Source organism: Balaenoptera physalus (genome assembly GCF_965194825.1).
Source record: "Balaenoptera physalus genome assembly, chromosome: 9".
NCBI lineage: Eukaryota > Metazoa > Chordata > Mammalia > Artiodactyla > Balaenopteridae > Balaenoptera > Balaenoptera physalus.
In genome coordinates this window covers 47635129-47661060 of record NC_138888.1, presented here as the reverse complement: position 1 = coordinate 47661060, position 25932 = coordinate 47635129, and the positions used below count along the sequence as shown (strand labels likewise).

At 35.0% G+C, this 25932-nt stretch overlaps 1 long non-coding RNA gene across 1 annotated transcript in view; it reads left to right on the top strand.

The window, feature by feature from the left end:
• The first annotated feature begins 454 nt into the window (after positions 1-454).
• The window catches only part of LOC309667226, a 297723-nt gene continuing 272245 nt past the window's right edge, over positions 455-25932 (top strand). The window contains exon 1 of the long non-coding RNA XR_014267639.1: positions 455-5082. This is a non-coding gene — a long non-coding RNA (uncharacterized lncRNA). The remainder of the gene's footprint in view (positions 5083-25932) is intronic.

Genomic DNA, 25932 nt, shown 5'->3' with positions numbered 1-25932 from the left:
ATGGAAGATAATGGTATAGCTAATTAATAATAATAATACCACCTAACACATTGGGTATAACTTAAAATATGTGAAACACTGTTTTAAGTGCTTTTCATACATTATTTCATTAATATTCTCAGTAATCCCATGAGTTAAGTAAAAATATTTTTCCATTATAAATTGAAGACATCGAGGCACAGAGAGGTTCAGTAACTTGACAAAGGTCTCAGGGCTAATGAGGGCAGAGAGTTTGGATCTGAATCCAGAGAATAAGATTTCAGAGTCCATGTGCTTATCCACTATGGTATAATACACAAAATCTTCAAGGAATTAGGAGTTAGGCTTTTTATTTAAAGAGCAGGAAAGAGCAATGATATGACCATGGTAATGGGAGTCCTGACTCTCTAGTATGTGGATAAGAGAAAATAACTGGACCAATTTGAAAGGTCTACATGAAAATGGTGAGCTACATTTTAAATTAAAATCAAAGATGTAGAGGAAAATATCCCCCCAAATAGAGAGTATAAGGATGTTTGTCAGTTCTTGGGGACATGTGGGAAGGGTGTGGAATGTGGAGGAAGGGTAGGTCCTAGGTAAGGTTTGGAGAGGGCACTGCGCTGTGGTTGAGTGGTTGTGGATTGTGTACAGTGCACAGGCAAGGTAGTGAGGGGTGAAACCCACCCCCCCCTCATGGGACTGCATCCACCCACAGGGTCACCCTTTTCTCATTTATACAAAGGTGTTGTAGACTTGGGGGGGCTTGGGGGGACTTACACTCTGTGCATTTAATGATGAAAACAAGGCATGTGATTTAGTGGGTTTAATCTCAAGTGCCTCTTTGAGGAGGGCAGGCACTGGCTCAGTGGACAAAGGGACTTGTCACCTGGGAGTGAGGGGCTAATGGGCTCAGATATTGCACACTCCCTGTACTGTGCTATTAAGCAGATGGTAGACCAATTACTGAGAATTTGCCTGAGCTGCACAAGTCAGAAACCTAGAACTCATCCTTGACAGTTCCATCTCCCTCCCTGCTCTTTATCTCATCTATTATGAACTTACGAAATTTCTCATTTGCGTTGCCTTATTTCTATCTCCTCCTACTGCATGATTCCAGGCTTTCATATTAGTCCCTCTTCAATCTGTCTTCATATTGCAGCCAAAGTTAACAACCAAATTATAATACTTCCTCCTTCTTATAGTACATATACTACAGATTCTGAACAATTTGACCCTTTGATTGCTGTTACCCTCATTTTCCACCAAGTAGTCCCTTCATTCTTCCTATTCTAGCCACCCTGTAACTTCTTCCATCCCTTGTACTTACCGTGTTCTTCCTGCCACAGTTCCTTTGCACATCTGTTTAGTATATTAGAATGTGCTTCCTTCCTCTTTTCAACTAGGTTATTCCTACTTATTCTTCAGATATCAATTCAAGCTTCAATCCATCCTGGAGGCCTCTTTTGACCTTTCTGATCCAACCAAATACCCTATTGTAGGCTCTCATATCCTCTCTGTACGTCACCCTCATATTATTTGTTGCAGTGGATATTTGCTTTTTGTCTTCTCCACTAATACTGCTAGATTCTCTAGGGCAAGACCATGTCTTATTGTTGCCCACTGTGTCACCAGTGTCTAGTACAGTGGCTGCCAAACAGTGGGCATGCTTATAGAACATACTTGTGAGAAAATATTCAAAACTTACTTCATTCCACTGGAATCTAATTCTCAGTGGGATATGTGGGATACTGAAACTGTCAAACACTGGCCTTCAGAAGCTCAACATCCATCATTGTTAAAATTGTGCATCTCCCCCTGGTTGTGCAGATAAACAAGGTCTAGATATAACACCTTGAGTGCATGCTTGGTATTTACAAGAGCATGTGTATCCAAAAAAGGCCAATATACCACCAAGAAACACAAATGGGAAAATAGGTAAAATGCAACCAGCTTCCTATGTTCCAGAGGTCAAGCCGTGACAGCTTTCTCTCATGTACAGCATCTTGTACATGTTACTGAACCAAATTTGGGTCTGCTTGCCCACATACAGTAAAGCCAAGCTACTGGCACCAGGTTGTGGTGCAGGAAGGTAGAGCTTTTATTGCAGGGCACCAAGCAAGGAGAATGGGCAGCTCATGCTCAAAAGACCCAGACTCCCCAATTGGGATTTCAAAGGCAGTGTGAGGGAGGGGGCTGCAGGGTGTGTGATCAGCTCGTGCACCATTCTTGGATTGGTTGGCATCAAGGTGAAATTTCAAGCATCGTCAACCTCTGGTTTCAACCGGTCTAGGGTCTATGTGCTTGTGGTCAGCAGTTTTCATCTGCTGGAGGTCTGTTTCCTGTAAAAACAACTTAGGAATGTGTGCCAGGCCTTTATCTATATCTTTCAGGGAACTGGGAGTTCGGTGATTCTGTGATGGCGTGGATTTATAGTCTAAATTGTTACTAGTTTCCAGGCCCAACAGCTATTCTTTGTTTCTACATCTTCACATTTCCTAATCATTAACTCTTGAACCAGCCCTTTGAGACTCAGGGAAGCCTGCAAGACTAAAGCAAAGCCCTTTTACTTCAAAGGATAGGGACACAGCTTGTATACAATTTCACACACATAAACTCTAATCATACAAATGTATGGCAAATCACTGCTACCCTGTCCTTGACCTGATAAGCTCTGATTGAACATAGCATGCATTTGGATTTAGCTAAATATGTGAATGGAGGCTGGGTCACCCATGTGGAAAATAGTACTTGGTCTTGGAGTCAGGAAATCTGGGTTTGAGTCATGATCTGGTATTTATTATTTGTGCTACCTTGGGTAAGGAATAGGAAATTCATTTTCTTGGGCATCTATCATGGGATAGATACTTTCACAGGCCTATCATTAACTTACATGGTCTTCACTTGCTGTGTAAGTTAATACTGTTTTACTGTATGTTAGAAATTATCATTACCTTATTTTGCTGATGAGGAAAGAAAAAGAAAAGTGAACTGTAAAAGTCACACAGCTCAGAAAATGTGACCCAAAATCCAGGCGCTATTTCTTACCTTCTTTCTCCTTGGATGCTTGAGATCTTAGAATCTACATGTCACTGTGTACAAAATGGTCATGATAATAATGGCTTTATGAGAGGATTGTTGTGATGTTAAATTTGAAAATGAGGTGAGGCAATTAGCAATGACCGAAGTTTATTGTTGTTCAGTAACTTTTAGGATTAAATTAGCAAGCACAGTGAAATAAGTATGGATGGAATTGGCAAAATTCAACTGCAAAGTACCATTTACCAAAAATTATTTAAAATTTGGTGCTATTTGTTTCATTACCAAAATACTATAAGTATTTCAATTATATATATAATGTATATATGTGTATATATGTATATATATTTAAAACTACACAAATAAAACCACTACAAAAAATAGCTGACAGTTCTTGACAATTATAATTTTTAGAGTTTCTATTTAATGATGGTCATAAAATAAAAATCTTAACTTAAAAAATAAAAGAGAAAATTTAAGTTATTTTTAAGGTTTTGGAAATTTTTTCACATTTTTTCTCAACCTAATCCTAAATTGTGAGATAATTCATCTGTCAAGTGAAGAAATATTATTATCTTATTTGTTGAACAAATGGACAGTCTAGTATTTCTAAAATTGTTTGGAGTTAACAGGCAAAAAAGATCTTAGATGGGGAGAAAGTAATGGTTTCTTAACTATGGGAATACCAACAATCTGAGATATTAATAATTAATATAAATTACTATAATTTCTCATTCATATTAAAGATTATTTTCCTTTTACCTATATTGGAGGTGAATGCTTACATTCTGGAACCAGGTTAATTGTCCTTGTCTAATATTAGCAGTATGAAAATGTTGTTAATAACAATATAACTGATAATTGCAAAAATCACATATCTATATGTTATAACACTTTTAAGAGCTAGAATACTTCTGATAATTGCAAAATTAAATCCCATAATTAAGACCATTGGCAAAGAAACTGAAAGTGAAAGGTCTGAGCTGTTAAATGTTTCAAAAAAAATCTAATTAGAATATTTTCAAATTCGCATTTTGTAAATCAACCTGGGGCCCTGGGAAACAAAAGAGGGCTGATACCTTGGTTTTCCAATGGTCCTGGAGGGGTTTTTATATTGCTCAAGAATATAATACAGTCGTACGTCAAAATGAAATATGTGTAGCACAGGCCCCTCTAGGTATTGTTTGAGACCAGCATTTGTACTCAGTAAAACCCAAGTACATTTTCAGAGTGGCTAATCTCCATTCTGGTGGCCACATATTTCCTATACCAGCTGAGGTTTGGGGTTCCAGCCTTAATCCAAGCAAAGATGCAAAATTAAAACAAAATAAATAAATGAAATGACATGTCACGTTGTAAGGGAATACAAGATATGGGATAGAACTGTATCTTTTCATGGTTAAAATCCAAGTTAGTAATTTTTAAAACATGTTGACACAAAATTACTCATAACAAGCAAACTTACTTGTAAACCTTCTCAAACTTCTCTAAGTTTTTATGGCTCTTGGTTATAAATGTTAAGTTCATCAATTGATGGAATGTTATTTACCTTTTAATACAGCAACTATTCCTAGGAAATAGATGGTAGGTGATGAGATCTCTATCAATTTTTTCTATTTCTTTTTTTTTTTTTTTCAGTTTTCCAATTGAAAATAATCTTTTTTGGATATAATTTAATAAACTCTTATTGAGCTATACTTTTTCAAAATATACCTAGTAATATACAGATTATCTACAGATGTTTATGTTATATAAACATACTGAATTGGGTGTACTATGCTAGTAATTCAAGTTTCCAGAAATTCTTGCTCCTATTTAGACTGTCTTAACTGAAGGCATGTCTTCATCAATATCTCTTTTATAATACAATTACAGCATGGGAAAATGTATTTTGAAAACAAGATTAATAGGTTATTACAAGAATAAAAGCTCAATTCCCATTTTTAAAAATTAATTAATTAAATTTATTTTTGGCTGCGTTGGGTCTTCGTTGCTGTGCACGGGCTTTTCTCTAGTTGCAGTGAGCGGGGGCTACTCTTTGTTGCGGTGTGTGGGCTTCTCATTGCGGTGGCTTCTCTTGTTGCAGAGCATGGGCTCTAGTCATGCAGGTGTCAGTAGTTGTGGCGCATGGGCTCAGTAGTTATGGCTCACGGGCTCTAGAGTGCAGGCTTAGTAGTTGTGGCGCAGGGGCTTAGTTGCTCTGCGGCATGTGGGATCTTCCCAGAACAGGGCTCAAACCCGTGTCCCCTGCATTGGCAGGCAGATGCTTAACCACTGCGCCACCAGGGAAGCCCTCAACTCCCATTTTCAAATTCCTTTCATGTGATACTTAAAGTTACAATCTCTTTTAATAGCTGCTACTACCTATATATTTATTTTGTTGACTTTGCCACATCCCATATTGTTGTTTTCTGATTCATTATCAGTGTTCCTGCTTTGTAATATAGTCACATCATATCACATGAAACATAAAAATGAGAAGTATGAGAAAAATATTGTCATCCTCTAGATTATCGCAAAGCACTAGATTTTGTTCAGGCATTATCTTACTTATAAGCTATATATGGAGTCACATAATACTACCAGCTTGCTGACTGGCCAGACCCACAGGGCTGCCTTCATTTGTTACCACCCAGAACTAAAGTAAGGGTGTGGGCAGCAGTGAAGAGCACTGGGACAAGGTCCTAATTTGTCTGGTGTGTCCATCTACACTGTTGCTTCCTGAACTATAGAAAACACAATGTGAAAGCTTGCCCTATAAGCACTTAACAGTGAAGAAAACTCCAGGGGAGAGTCAGTGGGGAAAAAGTGTATCACCAAGAAGAGAAGCCCTGTCCTCCTCCCCAAATGCCTCTCTATTGCCCTCTACTGACAAATCTTAACATCATACCAGCCTGAAAAGCAAAGACTGTAAAGGGCCCAGATTCATTTTTCCAGGCTAGGCAACAAAGGATGATTTGTTGTGGAGAGGCATTAAATTGATAACTGCCACATACCCCAATTATTTTTAGTATACATAATGATCCATTTAAGTATTTTCTAGTCATAGAATATGTTTGTCCTGAAGCTCACATCAATTCTTCCCAGTAACCAGAGAAAGATGATAATTTATTGACAGCATGAGAGAGAGGCACTGGTTTTGAGGTTGGGCAAGAGGTTTACCCTTTCTCAACCTCAGTCTCCTCATCTATGACATAAGAAAGTTTAATAAGATTGGTTTCCTCAAATTTCAGTGCAAAAACTCCTAGGACTCCATAGAATCTCTTAAAGGTCAAAGATGGTTGAGAAGGCAAGATTGTTGGAGTTTTCAATTCCTCACCCATTCTTCAGCCAGAGCTACTCCAATATTATTTGTCATAACAGGGTTCCTATGAGGAAGAGGGAGCTTAGTGGCCAGGTTGTGACTTTGGGTGGGGGCTGGATCTGTGGGGACAGACACTTAACAAGACACCATCTTTGTCTTCCTTTCACACTGCTTCAGGAGCTATGTTGCTGTTCCTAGTAAGGCTTTGTTTGAAGGAAGAGTTTTTCCACTTAGTGATAAATGACTAAAAAACTATGAATTAAAGGCTATCTAAGGTTCCTTCCAACTCTGAATTTCAATGGCTACTTGAAATTCTTACCATTTGTTTTTATTTTTAGTACCCTAGTTGTTGTGTTTGAGTGTTTGACTAGGCCTTAGCCCAGGTGTTGTGGTTTTCTGGACTCTTCTATAATATTTGGACCTCAGCTACCTGCATAGGTCATGGCTTTGCTCCCTGACCCTTGGATGTGACTCCCTGATCTGGGGCTCCATGGATATTTGGTTAGTTCTGGTCAGTGCCCTGCTGCACCAGCCCCAGACTCTATAAAATGATGGATTCCAGCTTTTGCTTTGCTTCCGTACATTCCTAATTGATTCTTTATTATTCCTGAAGATTAGCAGAGCTATGAGGATAGAATAGAAAGGTTTGGGAATTAGATTAGATTAACACCCAGAAGATTGACAGAAGGAGATGATTGTGAATCATCAGATCAAACAGAAGGGAGATGGGTTTAGAAGCAAGTAAAACAGTAGACACATATGATCTGTGAACACTCACTGATCGCTGTGGATGCACCTGAGAGTCAATCTCGTCTAATCTTATCTCTTCTTACTTACCCTTCAGTGGTCATAAACACACCCTCAACCCTTCCTATAGAGAAAGAACTGCTCAAGGAGCTCATTTAAGTCAATGGCAGCCTGCCGAGTTCACCTGCATCCCTTCCTCACGTGCTGCCCCTAAGTCTCCTCCATGAGGACACTCCATACCTTGCACACGTCTTTTTGATGTCTACTGTGGGACTGCAGTGGTTAAGAATTTGACTACAAAATGGGCTGGTTCCTTATCACAGCAAGGACGGTATTTACTAGTAGTTGGTGGTAGGGCCTACCCTTTATCTCTCACCTAGAATAGACATACTTGAGAAAAACATCTATGTAATACTCCATGCTATATTATACAAATATACTAGGTTTGGGAGAAAATTTGTTTTCTAGGCTGTATTTATTAGAGTATCTCCTAAACTGTTTTTCAAAAGAGACCCCCAAAATCTATCAATAAAATAGAACGTTTTTCTCACTTAACTAACAGTTCAAAATGAGTAGACAGGCTTTTCTCCACAAGATCATTCACGGACTCAGGTGGGTAGTGCATTTGTACGCCATCTACTATAAATGCTATGGGACTTCCATTTGTGGGTCTAAGGCAATTATTCCAGTTACCTTTGTCTTTAGGGTCAGGGGTATCTCACCAGCCTTTGGGAGGGGGAAGGAGAACATGAAGGTCAAGCACCTTCACTTAAAAATTCACTGACAAAAATAAAATATATGAGCACTATATGGCAAATTATATGTGAAATACCATTTGAAGTACATGTGAAAATAAAATTGTGAATTAAAAGTTGAACATTATCTATTGTTTTACAGTTGACCCTTGAACAACATGGGTTTGAACTGTGTGGGACCACTTATAAGTGGATTTTTTTCCATAGCAAATACTACAGTACTACACAAAATGGGGTTGGTTGAATCTTAATACGGAACTGAGGATCCTGAGGAACCCTGGATAAGGAGAGTCGACTAGTGGATTTTCCACTGTTTGGAGGTTGGGTGCCCCTAACCCCCAGCGTTCTTCAAGGGTCAGCTGTACTTGTAGTTTAAAAGACAGGCAAAAGACTAAGTGGTATTAGTGGCACATTTTGAAATCTGGAATGCACAGTCATGCAGTCAACATTAAGCCAAGAATTTGAATGAGTCAAAGTAGCCTTGGCTAGTTGAGCTGGTTGTTTGCCTACTCATGTATGCTCCTTCTTTCATCATTCTTTTTTTCCACCTTATTTTACCTCAAAAGTATGTCTTTAATAAGAAAATTAATGTCAAAGGCTTTCAGTAGATTGCAGCGAGGGAACTGCTCTGCTACCAAATCTGGACCCAGAAGCAGGTTGTCTGGGAACAGCTTAGCATCAGGTTCCCATGAATGTGCAGTTGTGTGACATGCGAGGGAGCGGCCCTCTTTCCAGCCACACCCCATTAAGCTTCTTTTGGTTATTAGTTTAATGAAACAGAGTTCTGTTTTTAATTTTCACTGTATGCGTATACCTGAAATTAATAATGGGAATAGAAATGTCCCACTCAATAAAGATCTAGTTTCAGCTATTTATTTATTTAAATTGAAGTATAGTTGCTGTACAACATTATATAAGTTACAGGTGTACAATATAGTGATTCACAATTTTTAAAGGTTATACTCCATTTAGAGTTATTATAAAATATTGGCTATATTCCCCGTGTTGTACAATATGTGCTTGTAGCTTATTTTATACCTAATAGTTTGGGCCTCTTACTCACCTACTCCTATATTACCCTCCCCCTTCCCTCTTCCCACTGGTAACCAGTAGTTTGTTCTCTGTATTTGTGAGTATGCTTCCTTTTTGTTTTATTCACTAGTTTGTCATATTTTTCAGATTCCACATATAAGTGATATCATACAGTATTTGTCTTTCTCTGTCTTACTTGACTTAGCATAATGCCCTCCAAGTCCATCCATGTTACTGCAAATGGCAAAATTTCATTCTTTTTTGTGGCCGAACAGTATTCCATTGTATATATATACTGTATCTTTATCCATTGATGGACACTTAGGTTGCTTCCATATCTTGGTAATTGTAAATAATGCTACTATGAACATTGGAGTGCATGTATCTTTTCGAATTAGTGTTTTTGATTCTTTTGGATATAGACCCTGGAGTGGCATTGCTGGGTCATATGGTAGTTCTATGTTTAGATTTTTGAGAAACCTCCATACTGTTTTCCACAGTGGCTGTACCAATTTACATCCCAGCAACAGTGTACAAGGTTCCCAGACCCCAAATACCCCAAATTTATTTTTAAAAATTAGCATGTATAAATCTAGTTTATATTAGTTCATTGAGTAGCCTTTCCAAAAAACAACTGATTCATTGCACACATAAAACATGATAATTTTTGTACAGCACATGGGAGTAAGCTGGAGGTATTCTAGGGGTATTTATTTTGGGCTTGATGAAAAAAAAACATAGTTTTTTTTTTTAATATAAAATAAGTTTGATAAGCAAGTTAATATCCAAAGAATTAGAAAGATATTACATACTACATTCTTATACCACTTTCAAATAAAAGCTTTTCATGAGTTTTTATTCATTATCACAAACTTTTTATAATAGATGTTATGTTTGAAATGACTACATACAATTTCTAATCAGTAATTCTCATTTGGATTTCTTAAAATTCTAAGTAGCCACCCTTGATGTTCAGGCCAGGAGGTGATTAAAAATGTGACATTTATTAAAAGCATAACAATTTACAACTGGAAATAATTTTAAAAATATAAAACTCTTTTTTATTGATAAAGGTAATGTTGAAATTTGTCACTGCACAAATGGATTTCAAATTCAATAATACTTTTTAAAACTTAAGTAAAATACTTTATATCCAGCTTTATTGATATACAACTAATATACAGTAAACTACACATATATGAAATGAACAGTTTGATGTGTTATATATATGTATATACCAATGAAACCATCACTCCTATCAAGAAAATGAACATATCAATCACATACAAACCCTGTTCATATGCCTTTATACTCCATACCCGTCTTTCCTTCCACTATGTCCTCAGATTACCACTGACTTGTTTTCTGTCACTATAGATTAGTTTGCATTTTCTAGAATTTTCTATGTGAAATCATACTCTTTCACTGAGCATAATTATGGAGAAATGGCTAAATCATATGGTAGGTGTATGCTTAAACTGACAATTGGTTGTACCGTTTTACACTTCTACCAGCAGTGTATGAGAGTTCAAGTTCCTTCACACAGCCTACCTAATATTTGGTATGGTAAGTCTTTTCAATTGTAATTATTCTAATAGGTGTGTAATATTTTTTCTTTGTAATTTTAATTTGCATTTCCTCAATGGTATTGAGAATATTTTCTTGTATTTATTTGGCATTCATATATCTTCTTTGCTGAAGTTTCAGTTCAAATGCTGTGCTCATTTTTATTGGACTCTTGGTTTGCTTATTATCGAGGTATACGAGATCTATATATATTCTGGATATAAGTCATTTGCTGGGTATGTGTTTTGACAATATTGTCTCCCAGTTTGTGACTTGCCTTTTCGTTTTCTTTATAGTACTCATTGAATTTTTAGTTAAAAATCTTTTCATAAGGAAAGTGCCAGACCCAGACGTTTTCACTACAAAATAGAGTTAATAATGTATATAGAAGTAAAATATATGAAAACAAAGAAGCAAAGACTGAGGGAGGGGAAGAGGAAGAATTCTGTTGTAAAGGCTTTATGATATACATGAAATGGAATGATATTACTTGAAGCTATCCTGTCATAAATGTTCTAACAACACCAATTAAAAGGCAAATATTGTCCTGTTGGATTTTTTCAAAAGCTGACATTATGCTATATATAAAATATTCATTTTAAATAAAATATACAAATATGTTAAAAGTAAACGTTTGGAAGCTTACATAAATCAATAGAAAGCTGGAATGGTTATATTCTTATGAAAAATATAGATTTCAGAGCAAAGAATATTACACGGGATAAAGACAGTCATTTCTTGATAATAAAGGGGTTAATTCATACAAAATTCATAACAAATCTAAATATTTGTGCACCTAATAACAGAGCTTTAAAATATATGAAGCAAAACCTGATACAACTGAAAAGTAAAATGGACAAATTCACAATTGCAATCAGATATTTCAACACTTGTCTTTCAATAATTGATGGAACGAGTAGACAACGTCACTAGGGATACAGAAGATTTGAACAACAATGTAAACAACTTGACATAATTGACATTTATAGGACCCCCCCCCCCCCATAAAACAGCAAGAAATCTTTTCAAGTGAAAATGGAATATTTATGAAGATAGATAATTTTCTGGGCCATAATACAGGTCTCAATAAATTTTAAATAATTTAAATATGTTCTTTGAACAAAATGAAATTAAATTAGTAATCAACAACAGAGTGATATCTGGAAAATCCATAAATATTCAAAAACTAAATAACTTACCTCTAAATAACACATGGGTCAATGAAGAAATCACAAAAGAAATTAGCAAGTATGTCAAATTAGTTATACAGTAGAAACTAACACACCACTGTAAAGCAATTATACTCCAATAAAGATGTTAAAAAAAAAAAAAGTATGTCAAATTGAATGAAAATACAGCATATCAAACTTTGTGTAGTGCAGCTTAAGCAGTGCTTAGAAAATTGTAAATATTTTATATTAATTATACACATATTAGAAAAGGTAAAAGGCTTCAAATCAATGACCTTAACTTTCACTTAAAAAAATATAAAAAAATGGAGGACCCAGGACCCAGCCCTGCATGTCAGTACACCAGCCCTATCCGTGGGACCCCCAGGACCCTACAGCCAGAGACTCTGGGACCTGGCTCCACCTACCAGTGGGCCGCACTAACCCTGGGACCAGCCTTACCCACTAGTGGGTAGGCACCAGCCCAGGATCCCCTGGCAGTCAAAGGTACAAACTTCCAGTTATAAGAAAAATAAGTACTAGGTATGTAATATAAAACATGATAAATATAATTAACACTGTTCTGTGTTATATATGGAAAGTGTTAAGAGAGTAAATCCTAAGAGTTCTCATCACTAGAAAAGATTTTTTTTTCTATTTCATTAATTTTATATCTATATGAGATGATGGATTATTGTGATAATCATTTTATGATGTATGTAAGTCAAATTATTATCTGTACACCTTAAAATTATACAGTGCTATATGTCAATTAAATATCAATACAACTGAAAAAAACCCAAAAGAGCAAATTAGATGCAACAAAAGTAGGAGAAATGACAAGTAATAATGATAGAAATATAAGTAATAATAAAGATAAGATATAAAATTAAACAATATAATTTTGAAGATAAGAGCAGATATAAAGCAAAACAATAAAGTCAATAAAACCAAAATATCAATCCTTAAGACGGTCAATTGAATTGATAAACCTCTAGTCAAATTGATCAGGAAAATAAAAAGTAGACTCAAATCACCAATATCAGGAAAAAGAGGAGATTCTACAGACTTTGAGAGGAAAATAAGAAATATTTATGGACAACTTTATGCTAATAAATATTAAAACTTATATGAAATTGTCAAATTCCTTAAAGACACAAACTACCGACTACCAAAATTTACCCAAGAAAAAAAAATAACCTCAGTAGCCCTAATTGAACTGTAGTTTAAAATCTTCTCACAAAGAAAATGCCAGGCCCAGAGGTCTTCACTGCAGAATTCTACCAAACATTTAAAGGAGAAATAACATAAATTGTACTCTAATTCTTTTAGAAAATTGAAGAAGAGTGGATACTTTCAACTCATTTTTTTGGGACCACATTACCCTGATACCAAAAACAGATAAAGATATTTCAAGACATAAAAGCTGTACATCAATATCCCTCATGAATATAGAAGCAGAAATTCTAAACCAAATTTTAGCAGAGAGTCAAACAATGTATAAAAAGAATAATATACATCATGACCAAGTGGGGTTTATCCAGAAAATGCAAGTTCAACATTTGAAAATCAACAGCATGTTAATATTATATTAATATATTAACAGAATAAGGAAAATTTTATGATTTTCTAAATAGATGCAGAAAAAGCATTTGACAAAGTTAAATGTTCATTTATGATGAAACCCCTTGAAATTCTAGGAAAAGAATAAAACTCCTTCCGTCTAATAACGGGCATTTATGAAAAACCTGGAGAATAAAATCTTCTAGCAGCAGCCTACAAACCTTTGCTGGCTTCAGAGCCAGATGTCTGGTTGGTAGAGAACTTCTTCAGTATTATACAGTAGGTGGCTGGACCATCGGAAGTGCCACCCAGCTTATGATGATCTCCAAGGAAATCAAAGTAAGACTGCTTACAGCTGGAGGTTATTGGCCATAGGTCTTGTCTTCTGCAGGGCTTACTTGGCTGCCCCAGTGCAGAGAGACTCAGCATCTCCAAGCCCCTGTGTAACCCTGTCAAGTCACACCAGTGGGTGTGGTCCATTACTGGGAAGCTTGACTCCTAGAATGCAGGCTCCTTGTAACTGAGGACATGCCTAAACCCTTATCCTTGCTCTCTCATGATGTCAAGCATGGCACCTTGACATAGCCTTTAACCTGTATTTACTTATTACATAATTATATTTGGTGCATTAAAAGTGAGAAGTTACTGTTAAAAGTGTTTTCTTTCCCACCAACACGACAGTCCCTCCTGACATCTCTTCTTCTGTTTACTAGGGCAATAGCCTTCTGGGAGGTTAGGGAGGAGTAAATAAGGAGTATCTTGGAAAGAGGTTGAAATTACCAATTCCTCACTGAAAATAAATTACGCTGTTGAAAGAAAACCCATAATTCCATCTCCCCTCTAATCATTGTTCTTTGGTTACTACTAAATTGTTTGAGTCTTACAATAAAATGTGTGTATTTTTTCCTCTAAACCGTTTAGAAACCCAGATGATCATGAAAATTTTTGTATGCTTGAGAAGCGCCTCTTCCTATGATGTGTGTGTGTGAACTTTGGATAAACAACACTATGACTGTAAAACATTGTCAGATGACTTTGCAGATTGACTTGATTTTCACTTTTCATCTGGCTGTTTTTAGTACCACGAAGACTCTGCTTTTATTTGAGAATGAATTCCACTTAGTGACCCTTCAGCAAGCATGCTCTGACCTTTCATAATCACAGCCAAATATGTTTTTAGCTCATTATCTGCTACATTTTATTGTGCCACAGGCTATGTGAAGAGCCCGTGCACTCTCAGTGACCTTCACATAGAACTGAGTTTAGAAAGGTGCACAGGTGGCATACAGTCAATGTAAAAAATATATATATATTTATACATTATATAAATATTATATATAAATATAACATTTATATAACATAAATATGTATATATATATTATATAACACAACATAAATATGTATGTAATATTTATATATTTATATATGTTAATATTTATATGTAAATATATATATAAAATAGGTATTCACATACACACAAATATATGTAAAATGTATTTTTAATATGTTGAACTAATTAAAAATGGAAACTGGATTTTGTTTAAGAAACTTTCAATAAATAAATAATCTTCCTTTTTCTACCCCCAAACCTATTCTTGGGAGATCCTATTGTATGATTTTAGAAGAAAAGTTATCTCCTAGAAATTTGAGCTTACGTTTCACACACCACACACACAGACACACACACATCTCTTTATGTGGGATTAAAAATACAACCTCAGAAGTTTCCTATTTAAAAAAAAAATAACGATTCCCTAACTGACTACTATTGTTCATCCCCTCCAGGACTGACCTCCCAGGTTGAGAAAACAAAGCCTGGAAAGAAGTCCAAATAATCTACATTAAATTAAATCCTTACATACTTGAGGAAGCAGCTTGAGATGAGGGAACAAATTAACATATAACTTCATCTCCAGATGTGCCCTCTCTTGCATTTTTAAATCTACACAGGACCAGTTACCTAATTTTAAAAAGGCTGTTTCTATTAAGAGCTACTAAATTATATTTCTTGCAGCTTTTCTTAAATTTAAAGATTGCATTTTAAAATAAGTAAGTTCAGTGATATTTAACACGGATCAGGCAATATTATAATTGGAATATCCTAATTAATGTTTTAAAAGTTGAGACCAAATATTCAACAGCAGCAGCAGTCACCAATAATTCTTGAGTCTGCAAATATGTCTCAAGCAATCTCCATGTTGCATTTCTCTTGGTCTGTGGAAACAAGTGGCAAAAGTAGTTGAAAGTAAATGAGCTGTTCTTTCAATTTAATTCAAGATGTTTTCAGTAGTCTAAATAAAGGACTTTAGAAACTGTTATTTTTTCTTCTGATCTTTATAATGCCCCTTGAATTGAAAGCTAAGCTGGCACTTTAATTGTGGGCAGGCCAAAGCTGTGTATTCAAAGACTGGAATGAATGCTAATTTGTCAGCCAGGCGAAATTATGCATGTCCTTCTATCTTCCAATTTCCCATGACTGTTCACAGTTGGAGGTTGCTTTTCTATCCCTGGTTTCACTGCCTTCTCTAGAAATCTTTGCAACTGAATCACTGAGGTGCTTCCTGTTAGCAAGAACTCAACCTCTCTTTTTCCCCCCCATCCTGAAGCTTCTGCCTTCTATGGAAATATCTGTGAATACTGTACATGAAGGACACTGCGGATACTTCCAAAATTAACTGTTTTGAAATTAAAATTTATTTCCAAAGGCGAATAAAAGAGGAAATAAACCATTTAGTAATCTACAATGAGCAATACTGCAGATCCTTGTTTGTTCTGGGAAAGGGTGAAGGAATCTTATTTGAAATTTATCATAACTTTATAACAAACGTGTTGAATTTTATTCTGAAAGAGATTTTTAATAGGTTGCCATTTCTGTATATGGTTGGAGAAAAACTTTACCTTTGCAAAGCAAGAGTAAATAGTAAGTAAAATAGTAAAGACCAGTAATTGTTGAATGATATTCCAAGGAGCCCCAAGAGCCAGTGAATTAGATGAGAGAACCCCAAGCAATGGACTCACCCACAGTCAATCAGAGGAGCCCCACCTTGGACTGATTTAGATCTTGAGATTTTTCTGTTGGATTCTTAAAGTAATCTAACTGCTGCTCTAAAAACAAAGTTTCGAAAACCGCTGAATTCAACATAAAGATTATACAAAAAGAATGGTTGATGGAAATAAATTAATGTGCAGGCAGTTCTGAGCCTTCCAGCAAGATATCCAGTGTTTCTTGAAGATGAGGGTCCTGCTTTGTTTATTTTGTTGTTGCTGACTCTGCAGTGCAGTGACACCTCCAGAAATGCTTTTACCCTATGTATCAACTACGTGTATTGACCTTTGCCAATGTCTTTCTAGTAAAAAAGCTGTCAAGATTTCTAGCAAGGCCCCTTCACTGTTTGATCCTTCAGCAGCCCCCCATTACTGGATGGATTCAGAACATAGAAAGCAGCATGAAGCCCCAGGACTCAGGTCCCCAGGTTATGCCTGATTGGATAGGAATCACCCCCCGGAAACAGAGATCTCCTTCTCTAGTACTGTGATTTCTAGAAGCAATAATTGTTTAGAGATAGAAAACAAGGAAATCCAGAGTGAATAAATTTATGGGGATTTGTAGGGATCCACTATTGTGAGGACTTGAAGATTCTTTTGACTGAGGATGTGGTTATATATCAAATCAAAATGTAACTGCAATGACCATCTCTCTCTCTCTCTCTCCCCCACCCCCCTCGCTTGCTCCCGCTCTCGCTCTGTCTCTCATGCACATTTTGCCAGAGCCTTGAAGATTTTACCTCTGTTACCCAGATTTTCAGTTTTGGCTCTCAAGGAGTTAATTTATTAGTTAGGTACTGCTCTTGCATTTTGGATTTAATATCATCAGGGGATGAAAGATTTTGGATGTACAAAACACAGAGACCTGACCAAAATAAGAAATATAACTTTATTTTCCTACTCACACATTTTTAAACTATGTATTAAGTATCATGTACATTATTAATTTAAAAATAAAACATTCAGACTGTAGTAATATAAAAAGAAAATTTCATACAGCCCCTGATCTTGTATGTTCCTTGGATGGTACAGGGGTTGGCAAACTATGGGCCAGATTTGGTCCACAGCACATTATATAGCTTATCAGCTAAGAATGGTTTCTGCATTTCTAAATGTTTGAAAAAAAATAAAAGAAAAATCGTATTTCATTACACATGAAAAGTATATGAAATTCAAATTTAGCACTTATAAATAAAGTTTTATTGGAACATTTGGGTATTGCCTATATGTCTGCCCTCAAACTATAATGAAAGTTGGTTAGTTGCAACCAAGACCATATGGCTTGCAAAGCCTAAAATATTTACTACTAGTCCTTTACAGAAAACAGCTGCCAAGCCCTGGAATAACGGACGCCTTTATTTATAGCTGACTCTCCATCTTAATTTGGCATCATTCACTATTTTCTCTGTTGGCTCTTCCTCTAACTTCTTGATACGATTATCAATTATCTTTCTCCTTAGACATGATTTCCCTGAGTTCGCTCATGTTAACTCTTTTGGTTCTGTCATTTAAAGAAAAGTGTGAGGAAAAAGAGGGAAAGAATACCAGGTTCCCTGTACTTTTGGGGGACATAGAATCAGAGCTGAGATTTCAAGGTATACCCAGATTTAGACACTCTCCATCAGATTTGGGCTATCCTAACATTTTCTGTTTTTCCCTTCTTTGGAAAGAGTGAAACATTTTCTCTCCTGTTTTGTAACCCATGCCTAATAGCTTGTCAGTTGGCCTATAGTTTTGTTTGTTTCAGAGAAGTCCAAAGTTACACCTTGCAGGATATTTAGAGAAGACAGTAACAATCTAGCAGTCATTTAGGAGGTCCCTTAGGGTGCACAGTGATCCATTATTTTTGTTTCTTTGTGGTTTAAGATACAGTTTTGCCAACAACAAGAATTTACTGTATAGCACAGGGAACTATATTCAGTATCTTATAATAAACTATAGTGGAAAAGAATTGGAGAAAAAAGAAATATATATACACACACACATATATGTATAATCGAATCACTTTGCTATACACCTGAAATGAACACAATATTGTAAATCAACTATACTTCAATTTAAAAAAATTAAAAAGATACAGTGTTGCCATTTGATGTAGGACTGCTTACTAACCTACCATTTTCTAGCAGGTATTTTAGTGTATGATAAAATAATGCTTGATTAAAATGAATCTTGTTTCCTAGAGAAATCAGCATGGCACAGCATTTTTGCTATTTGTAAGCTCCCTTTGAAACTATCTATAGCACAGTAAAACTAGGAATAAGAAGCACTATGGACACACTGTACAGCATCTTCCTGAGGTGTTTCATCCACAGGAACAGCTTCGGAGCTGTGAAAGCATTTCTTTAAGTGCTTTGAATTTAAATTTGTGAAATGTGTTAATTATTACTCTATTTATAGAATGTTTCTTGGCTCACATACATTTTGAAGAAAAAGATAAACTCATTGTATGGTATTTTTAAATGTATTGCATCCTGAATAAATGTTAGATAGTGGATCAATTTTTATAGCACAACCAGCTATTTTAAAGCACAACTAATACCTATTGTTTTTCTTAAATGTGTTAATATTCCTAAACTTTATAAATGTATCTTTCACTACTATTTAAAGGATTGTAGTAAAAAAAGAAACAAAAACCCAAAGTCCAGTGCAAATAAGATATTTGTGATGGCGAAGGATTAATTACCAAAGTGCTTTATAGCAGCCTCCAGTACTGACATTACATTACATGTTTATTTGTTTCTTGTCTGTCTTCCTCATTTAATATGTCTCATTAGTGGGAGCTTCAGCCTATTCACCGTGTTCCCATCACCTAGAGTCATGCTTGATACATAGTAGGTGCCCAATAAATATTTATTGAATGAGGGAACTGTGAGGCATTAGTCTGCAAAATTAACATACAATGGATGATATGAATTCTCTGCAGAAATTACTTTAAATGTCTTCACAATTCCAAGTTGAAAAAAAGACAAGAAAATCAAAGCCCATTTTGACAATAAGAGGAAGCTGTAGCTTTATTGGTGATAGTAACAATCGAACAAAGGACATGTTTACACAGAAGTCAGGAAAAGGGAGTACACAGGTAAGAATTTGTCAATGTTTTATTTGCCTTCAGGGGAGAGATACTCTGAACACAGGACTTGAGTAAATAGACCACACCCCCCTTACCAGTAGACTTGGACTTGATTGACCAGTCTCCATGATGTCTCTACAAATACATAAATCATATTCTATTTAACTATATATGAGTTTGGTAAGAGTTTCCTTAAACTGACCACCTTTGAGCATGGTGCTTTGATTGTTGCCATTTTGCTAAACTGTGACATCTTGCCAGAGGCTAATCAGCTTTCTCAGGTTAGAGTTCTATTTTGCTACCGTCTAATCTTCCAGAGGACAGAGATCTGTACAGTATCAGAGTTTAGTATGTTACTGATATTATCTTAGTAAGATTAAGGTAGGTTATGCTGGGGTAACTAAAAAACAAAAACTACAAAACTATGCCAAACACTCTTCTTTCATTATTGCATTATCGCAGACTTGGGTTTTTCTCTGTAGGAAGGCTTTTAGATAAGAATTCAATTTTTTATACATATAGTGTTCTGTACTACTATTTCTTCTTCAGTGAACTTCTAATTTTTATCTTTCAAGGTCTGTCCACTTCCTATATTTTCAAATTTATAGGCATAAAGATACTCATAATATTCCTTTACTAGTAGCCTTCAATGTAGGAAGTATAGCTAATACTCCCCATTCTTTCCATGTACTGCTAATTTGTCCTTTTTTTCTTAACCAGCGGCTAGATATTTATCAATTTTATTGATATTTTTAGAGAACCAACTTTTGTTTTCATAAATTTTTCTCTTTCTGCTTTATATTTTATTGACTTAACATTATCCTTATTACTTATTTTCTTCTACTTGGTTTGTGTTTAATTTTCTCTACATTTTTTAGTTTAAGTGGAAGCTAAGATCATTTATTTGACACATTTTTTCTTTTCTAGTATAAACACTTAATATTATGAATTTCCCTCGAAGTACTGTTCTTGATGTGAGCAAAAAATGTTGGTGTTTTCATTTTGATACCATTCAAAATATTTTCTAATTTTCATTGTGATACCGTTTTTGACTTGAGGATTATTTAGTAGTATATTTTAAAATTCCTAAATGTACTGCTATATTGTGTGTGTGTGTGTGTGTGTGTGTATATATATATATATATAAATATATATAAATATATAATAATGAAAATATATCCTTTTATTAATCTTAACATACTCATTAATTTCTAGTTTAACTTTATTGTGGCCAGATAGCATCATATGTATGATTTTGATCCCTTTAAATTTATTCAGATTTTCTTTATGGAGCAAAATATATTCTACCTTGGTCAGCATTCTCTGTGAACTTGAAAAACATGACATGTAGGTTTTATTGTTCTTGTTAGAAAGTTCTATATGTCAGTTAGACCAAGTTGGTTGAGAGTGTATTTAAGTCTTCTACATCCTTACTGAATTTTTTGTCTATTTTCTATATCATTTTATCCATTACTGAAAGAAAAAAGTTGAAATCAGCATGCTCTCCAGCTCTAACTGTACTTTTGTCTATTTCTCTTTCGGTTTTTGTTTCATGCATTTTTAACATCTGTTATTAGGTGCAGACATATTTAGGGTTATTATGTCTTCTCGATTTATTCCTCTATCATTATGAAATGACACCCTTTTCTTTGGTAATATTGCTTATCTCTGGTAATATTTCTTATTCCTAAGCTTTTTTGAATTAACTTTTGCATGGTGTGTATTTCTGCATCCTTTTACTTTTAACGTATTTGTATCTGTATACTTATATGGGTTTCATGCAGACTACATATAGTATCCAATCTGACAATATCTTTTTTTATTAATTTTTATTGAGTATAGTTGATTTACAATGTTGTGTTAGTTTCTGCTGTACAGCAAAGTTAATCAGTTATACATATACATATAACCACTCTTTTTAGATTTTTTTCCCATATAGGTCATTACAGAGTATTAAGTTCCCTGTGCTATACAGTAGGTTCTTGTTAGTTATCTATTTCATATATAATAGTGTGTTTATGTCAATCCAAATCTCCCAATTTATCCCTCCCCCCTTTTCCCCTTGATAACCATAAGTTTATTTTCTACACCTGTAACTCTATTTCTGTTTTGTAAATAAGTTAATTTGTACCCTTTTTTTAGATTCCACATATAAGTGATATCATATGATATTGTCTTTCTCTGACTTACTTCACTCAGTACGACAATCTCTAGGTCCATCCATGTTGCTGCAAATGGCATTATTTCATTCTTTTTTTATGGCTGAGTAATATTCGATTGTGTATATGTACCACATCTTCTTTATCCATTCATCCGTCAATGGACATTTACATTGCTTCCATGTCCTGGCTATTGTAAACAGTGCTTCAGTGAACATTGGGGTGCATGTATCTTTTCAAATTATGGTTTTCTCTGGATATATGCCCAGGAGTGGGATTGCTGGGTCATATTGTACCTCTATTTTTAGTTTTTTAAGGAACCTCCATAGTGTTCTCCATAGTGCTTGTATCAATTTACATTCCCACCAACAGTGCAAGAATATAGTTGACTTACAACTATAAATTTGCCCTTTTCTCCACTCCCTCTCCAGCATGTATTGTTTGTAGATTTTTTGATGATGGCCATTCTGGCCGGTGTAAGGTGGTACCTCATTGTAGTTTTGATTTGCATTTCTCTAACAATTAAGTGATGTTGAGCATCTTTTCATATGCTTTTGGCCATCTGTATGTCTTCTTCGGAGAAATGTCTATTTAGATCTTCTACCCATTTTTTGATTGGGTCATTTGTTTTTTGATATTGAGCTGCACGAGCTGTTTGTATATTTTGGAGATTAATCGCTTGTCAGCTGCTTCGTTTGCAAACATTTTCTCCCATTTTGTGGGTTGTCTTTTTGTTTTGTTTATGGTTTCCTTTGCTGTGCAAAAGCATTTAAGTGTAATTAGGTCCTATTTATTGATTTTTGTTTTTATTTTCATTACTCTAGGAGGTGGATCAAAAAAGATACTGCTGCAGTTTATGTCAGAGAGTGTTCTGCCTATATTTTCCTCTAAGAGTTTTATAGTATCTGGTCTTACATTTAGGTCTTTAATCCATTTTGAGTTTATTTTTGTGTATGGTATTAGAGAATGTTCTAATTTCATTCTTTTATATGTGGCTGCCCAGTTTTCCCAGCACCACTTATTGAAGAGACCGTATTTTCTCCATTGTATATTCTTGCCTCCTTTGACAGTATCTATCTTTTAGCTGAAGGATTTAGATCACTCAAATCTAATGTGATTATTCATATGTTTAATTTTAAATCTACCATATTACTAAATATTTCATTTGTTCTTTGGTTACTTTTTTCTCCACTTCTTTTGCATCAATCATTATTTTATGATTACATTTTCTTCCACTATTGGCTTATTAGCATATGTTGTTTTATGTTTTAGTTTTCTCTATTAGGTTTGCAATATACAAACTTATCACTGTCATTATCACTTTAACTTATCACTTCAACTAGCAAGCATTGTATCACTTCCATCTAGTATAAAAAACTTCTATTTCTATTCTCTCTGCCTTGATGCTAACATAGTCATACATTTTAGTTCTACATATGATAGAAACCCCACAACACACTGTTATTACTTTTGCCTTAAACAGCTAGTCATCTGGCACTACTCACTCCTTTGAAAAGATTCAAGTTCCCATCTGGTATCTCCTTCCTTCTGCCTGTGGAGAGTCTGATGACAACAAAGTTACTCAGCAATTTTTTTTTTTTCTTTCCTAAAAAGTCTTTATTTTGCCTTCATTTGTGAATTAATATTTTCATTGGGTATACAATTGAGGGTTGACAGATTTTTTTTTTCTTTCAGTAATATGAAGATGCCATTTCTTGTATTCTGGTGTGCATAGTTTCTGAAAATAAGTCTCTTATCATCATCTCTTTGGTCTTCTGTATGTAATGCTTCCTTCTCTGGCTGTTTTTTTTTTGTTTGTTTTTTTTTTTTTAAAACCTTGGTTTCTTTTTATTTATTTATTTATTATTTATTTTTATTTTTTTGGCTGTGTTGGGTCTTTGTTTCTGTGCGAGGGATTTCTCTAGTTGCGGCAAGCAGGGGCCACTCTTCATCGCGGTGTGCGGGCCTCTCACTATCGTGGCCTCTCCTGTTGCGGAGCACAGGCTCCAGACGCGCAGGCTCAGTGGTTGTGGCTCATGGGCCCAGCTGCTCCGCGGCATGTGGGATCCTCCCAGACCAGGGCTCGAACCCGTGTCCCCTGCACTAGCAGGCAGACTCTCAACCACTGTGCCACCAGGGAAGCCCTGGCTGTTTTTAAGATTTTCTTTTTGTCACCATTTTTAGAATGTCTTTATTGTTTTATATAGTACTTTATATGTTTTCTTCTTGGAGTTTTTTGAACTTCTTGGATCTTAGGGTTTATACATTTCATCACTTTTGATTATTTTTTCAGTCCTTTTATTCTGTCTCCTCATACCTTTCCCCACCCTCTCTCTTTCTCCATGATTCTGGGGTTCCAATTATATATGTTAGATAGTTTGATATTGTTCAACCAGTTGCTGATATTGTTTATTTTTTTCAGTGTATCTCTCTCTGAACTTTATTTTGAATAGCTTCTGTTGCTATGTGTTCAAGTTCTCTGAACTTTTGCAGTGGTTCATATGCTGTTAATCCTATTCAACTAAGTATTTTCATTTTATATATTATATTTTTCATTGCTAGTAGTTCTGTTGTTTTCTTTTTTACATCTTCTGTTTCTCTCATCATCATTTTTAAGTTTTCCTTTACACTCCTGAGCATATTTATAACATTTGTAATTTCTGTTTTATAGCCTCTGGCTTGAAAGTCCATAATCTGTCCTTTTTAGGTCTATTTCTATTAATTGATACTTATATCTCTTATGGGTCACATTTTCCTGCTTCTTTGTATGCCTTGGAATTTTGCTTGAATGTCCTACCTAATGAATTTTATGCTGTTGGTTAGTAGATTTTTTTGTATGCCTTTAACAGGTGTTGAATTTTTTCTAGCATTCAGTTGAGCTGTTTGAGAACAAGTTTATCCTTTCAAAATTTTCTTCAAAACTTTGTTAGGACTGATCCAAAGAAGTTTTTAGTCTTAGGCTCTCTTAGTTCATTCCTAAAGTGATACCTTTTTCTGATTCTACTCAATATTCTATGAGTATATTATGAGATTTTTCTATTCTGACTGTGGGAATGTAAAATATTTTCAACCCTCAGTGAGCAAGAGGAATTATTCAGCCTTATTACTGGTATTTTTTTCCCCAGTCTTAGTGAGTTTTATCCTACATGTGTTCAGAGACTCAGCCAAAGACTAGAGGGAACGGCTCTACATATATCCATCTCTCTCTCTCTCTCTCCACCCCCCTTCCCAGCTCCCCATCCTCTTGTAGTCTGTTCCACAATTTCTAGCCATCCCTGGTCTCCCAAACTCCAATTTCTGTGTTCTCAACTCTGTGTGGCTTAAGTTGCCCTCACCTGCTCTGAGTTCTGAGAACTACTTCCATGAAGTAATCTGGAGCAATCATAGGGGTCATATTATTTGTTTCCCTTTTCTGAAGAATCACAGCCCTCTACAGCCTGTTTGAAACATCTAATAATTATAGTTTTATATATATTTTCCAGTTTTTTTGTTTTTTTTTTTTAGTTTTTTAAATTTTTTATGATGGGAGAACAAGTTCCTTAGCAAGTAAGTATTTATGGACAGAAATGAAAGTCCTGTAGTCTGGTTCTGATTTGCTAATAATAAACACAGTCCATTTGTTATTTAAGGCAATGTTTCTCAAAGTGTAAGCCATGGAGCAACTGAATCAGATTAGATTGGTTGATAATGTGTACATTTAACCTACTGAATCATAATATCTGGGAGGTTGTCCTAGGTTATAATTTTTTAACAAAAATCCAAATAACTGTTTTTAATAAAATTAATACACTTGTCTAAGAACATTTAACGATCATTTTAGCAACTCTAGGGTTTGCACTGAACTGTGTGTTTATGTACTTGTGTATGTGTGTATGTATATGCTCATTTTCTAGAATTGGTTCAATTGAGTACCTTTTTTGAGTTAGCAACCTGGCTCTCTAAAAATAAGGTGACATTTGTAATAAAATTATTGCTTAGACTTCTTTCAATATACTGGTATTAAAGAGAGTCCCTTTTAAGTTAAGTGATTCACCCAAAGGAAAAAGTTGTGCTTATATATTGAGTTTTTCATGATCAGTCCACTAATACTCACTAAGATTTACTCACTAGATTTTAAATTCTGGGAGATCAAGGACCCATTCCATCTTCTTCAGCCCTTTTATAGATTTTTACAGATTTTTGTGGATTGTGGCTGGAACATATGGGCCTTTAGTAAATATTTGTTGAACAAATGAATAATAAGAACATATATGTTAGTTCTTTAAAAAAAAAGTATGTGGAGATTTAGGCATACCACCTAAGAGCTAACAACTTCATAGAGTATAAATGATCTTAAGTTCATAAATCATTAGTTATTATATATTTTCAAATTTTACCTGAAAATTAGGATTTGTTTCCTAAAGAAGCTGATGTTACCAACATCTGATCATCTTTTTCTTTTTTTAAAATGAAATTATTTTATTATGATGTACTAAAGTACACATCTCTAAATTCTTATTTGTTT